Genomic DNA, 4,292 nt, shown 5'->3' with positions numbered 1-4,292 from the left:
TGACAGTTGGGGCAGACTGAGGGGCCAATGACAATGGCAGGGATTTATTGCTACTACATGTACTGGCTTTTGGGGATCCAATTCTCTTTGGATGTCTACCATGCTCAAGCTGGATGTAGTGGGGAGGGCCTTGGCTTTTCCACAGGGCAGGGTGCCTTGCCCTCTCTTAAGGTAGGAGGGGTGGGGAGAGGGGGGAGGGAGTAGGAACAGGGGAGGAAGTGGGAATTTGAATTGGTATCTTTTTAAAGTAATAAAATAAAATAGTAAAAAAAGAAACCATCTGGACTGGCCATTTTTTTTTGGGGGGGGGGTTGGGAAGCTTTTGATGACAGCTTCTATTTCCTTGCAGCTTATAGGCCTATTTAAATTGTTCACCTGGTCTTGAATTAATTTTGGCATATGGTATCTATCTAGAAAATTGTCCATTTCTTTTCTGTTTTTCAAGTTTGTAGAGTACAGGTTTTTGTTGTATGGTCTAATGATTCTCTGATTTCCTCAGTGTCTGTTGTTATAGCCCCCCTTTCATTTCTGATTTTGCTAATTTGGATGTTCTTTCTCTGCCTTTTGGTTAGTTAGGATAAGGTTTTGTCTATCTTGTTGATTTTCTCAAAGAACCAGCTTCATTGATTTTTTTTTTGTATTCTTTGTTTCTATTTTATTGATTTCAACCCTCAGTTTGTTATTTCCTGTCATCTACTCCTTCTGGGTGCATCTACTTCTTTTTGTTTTAGAGGTTTCATGTGCGGTGCTAAGTCACTAGTGTTAGCTTTCTGCACTTTATGCAGGTACTTAGTGCTATGAACTTTTCTCTTCACACTGCTTTCATAGTGTCCCATAGGTTTGGGTACATTGTGTCTTCATTTTCATTGAATTCTAGGAAATCTTTAATTTCTTTATTTCTTCCTTGACCCAGGGGTAGTTCAATAGAGCACTGTTTAATTTCCATGTGTCTGTGAGTTTTCTAAAATTAGTGTTGCTGTTGAATTCTAATTTTAAACCATGGTGATTTGATAAGATTCAGGGGGTTACTCATTTTTTTTATATCTATTGAGGTTTGCTTTGTTACCAAGTATGTGGTCAATTTTAGAGAAGGTTCCATGAGGTGCTGAGAAGAAGCTATATTTTGTGATTGGGTGGAGTTTCTGTAGATACCTGCTAATTCTATTTGTGTCATGATATCTGTTAGTTCTCTTATTTCTTTGTTAGGTTTCTGTCTGGTTGACTTGTCCATTGGTGAGAGTAGGGTGCTGAAGTATGGAATTTGATGTGTGATTTAAGCTTTAGTATGTTTCTTTTACATATGTAGGTGATCTTATATTTGGGGCATAGATGTTCAGGATTGAGACTTCATCTTGATGGATTGTTCTTGTTACGAGTATAAAGTGTCATTCTCCATCTCTTTTGATTGATTTTAGTTTGAAATATATTTTGTTAGATATTAGGATAGCAATACCCGCTTGTTTCTTAGGTCCATTTGATTGGAATTTTTTCCCAAGTCTTTACTCTGAGGTAGTGTCTGTTTTTGAGGTTGAGGTGTATTTCTTGTATATAGCAGAAGGCTGGATCCTGCTTTCGTATCAATTCTCTTAGTCTGTGTCTTTTTATAGGTTAATTAAGTCCACTGATATTAAGAAATATTCATGACCAGTAGTTGCTAATTCCTATTATATTTCAGTGGTAGTGTTTGTGTTTTTTTCCCTTCTTTGGGTTTTGTTAGTGTGAGGCTATCCGTTGCTTGTGTTTTTTGGGGGTATAGTTAGCTTCCCTGGGTTGGGGATTTCCTTCTAGTACTTTATGTAGGGCTGGGTTTGTGGATATTGAATTGTTTAAGTCTGTTTTTTTTTCATGGAGTATCTTATTTTCTCCATCTATGGTGACTGAAAGTTTTGCTGGGTATAGTAGTCTGGGCTTGCATTCATGGTCTCTCAGTGTCTGCAGCACAGCTGCCTAGGACCTTCTGGGTTTCACGGTGCTTTTATCTGGTCTTTTCTCTGTTGAGTGAGTGTTTTGTTCCTTTGTTTCTGGGGCTCTCTCTGGTTCTTAGGAGAGTGTGATTGCTGTGGCTTGCATGGTAGAAAATTCTTCTCATATCCTGATAGGATAGGCCACTGGGGGTTCCTGGTAAAACGTTTCTAGGTATTGGCATCTGAGACTTAGGAAGGGAATGAGCTAAGAGGAAGGGTGGAGGGAAACAGAATATTCCATCAATATCTGCCTACTCCTCTGGGAATGGAGGCAGAGTCTGAGGAGAGGCAGCACAAGGTGGTCTGCTACAGAGCTAGGGATGAGACTGGGGGATTGGATATGGAGGAGAAGAGGGGACAGTGAAGATCTGAAACGCACCTACCCATTTAGCTGGCCTACTGTTTCTCTTTCAGGCTTGACTGGTGATTCTGGGGAATGCCTGCTGGAGTTGGGGGTTGAGAAAACAGAATTAGTGGGGGAGAAGTTTGGAGGAAAGTGTTCACATCATCCACTGTGTTGGTGAACTGAGAATCACCCACCATCCAAAGCCAGGTGCTCCCCCATCCCACACCCTGCCTTCAGTGACTCAGTGACTCAGCCCCAGCGGCACTGTCCTCGCCAGCAGCCAATGCCGTGTGTTTCCACTGCTGTGGTCTCGTATTTTTCCCTATGTACATGCTTCATACTCTCTATGAAGCCCTCACTCTCATAACCTGCTCTCTTTTCCATCCCCACTCAGAGGCAGCCTTTGCAGACCATGCCCCCAAATCTCCCACATGAGATCTGTTGTGCAGTATGATTGTATGGCATTCTTTGCCCCTCTGATGACCACAAAACATTTACACACTGGAGATGAGGGCAGAGAGGAGGGAGAGGATGAACAGGTGGTCTTCTACAGAGTTGGGGGTGAGAATGGGAGATTGGATTTAGAGGAAAGGAGGGGAAGGTGAAGATACACAGACTACCTTCATCCCTGACCAGAGTGGCCTGTGGGTTCTCAGGGGATGTCTGCTGGAGTGGAATGTTGGAGTAAAGTGATGGATGAGGAGAGAGAAGGACGTTTAGAGATCTGTGTGATCCCCTGGAGATGGGGGGCGAGGTGGGGAGGGGAAGGAAGGATGCAGGAGGTAGTCTGCCTCAAAGCTGGGGGTGACATTGGAGGAATGGATTTGAAGAAGGGAGAAAGAGGGAAAAGTCTGCAGTTAGCTTATCTCCCTGGCCAAAGTGCAACACTGCCCACTCTCTGATTTTTCTTGGACACTTCTCTTGATGTTCACCCACCTTAGAATTTTGAAATTTAAAAATTTATTATTCTGTGTGTGAAGAGGGCATGTATGCCAAAGCCCTGATGTGGAAATCAGAGGGTGACTAGAGTTGAATTTCTCCTTCTGCCTTTATGTGGGTTCAGGGGGTCAAAGTCTAGTCATCAGGCTTACATGGCAAGCAACTTCAGACACTAAGGCCATCTCCCTAGCCCCATCTAAGAAATCTAGCTTTCATCTGTTAGCCTCTGTTCTGTACTTGGCCTCAGCTTCATTTCTTCCTGGTCTTAATCTTTTCCCTTCATGAAGGAGTTCAGTTCCGGGATTGTTTCCTGCTGGAAGCTGTTCCTCTAAGGCCACCCCAGCCTTTTACAGAATTGTTTTATAGAATTGCACAGGGGAAGTAATTCTTGGTCTCTTGATAACTAATGCCATCTCTCAAGTTGGGTAGGTTAAGGGATGCCCTGGTGGTTGGTAAAATCCTGTTCTTGGATATATTTGTGAAGATGTTTCTCAAAAAGATTAGCCTTCCATCAACAATGACACCAGAACCTTTCAGGGTTCAGGGAACAAACAGAACAAAATGGAAAACTTGGTTTCCCTACTTGAACTGAGACATCTCCCTTTCTGCATGTAGACATCAACACTCCTTGTTTGTGAACTTCTAGATGCAGAATAGAGATTACACCATCAATTTCTCAACTTCAAGACCTTTTAGACAGAGAATGAACTCTACCAATGGCTTTCCTGATTCTCCAGCTTGCAGACAACAGATCATGGGATTGACTGGCCTTTGTAACCATGAAAGCCAATTCCTATAATAAAATCTCCTCTTAGGTAAATCTCTGTCTTCATGGCCCACCTCCACAGGGACAGAATTTTAAGTATGGGTTTTCTGAATTGCTTCTGAGGCTTCTGGAATCAGAGCACTGGTGGTGCATAGATTGAGCCATTTGATGCTTGCTTTTGGTTACTCTTAATTAATACATATAAGAAGCAAGAATTCACTTGATTTCACGCATCATTCTTTTTTTTGCCCTTTATAGAATTTTATTTTGTTTTTTT

This window comes from Microtus ochrogaster, unplaced genomic scaffold (genome assembly GCF_000317375.1).
Source record: "Microtus ochrogaster isolate Prairie Vole_2 unplaced genomic scaffold, MicOch1.0 UNK35, whole genome shotgun sequence".
Classification (NCBI taxonomy): Eukaryota; Metazoa; Chordata; class Mammalia; order Rodentia; family Cricetidae; genus Microtus; species Microtus ochrogaster.
This window is presented reverse-complemented; position numbering follows the sequence as displayed.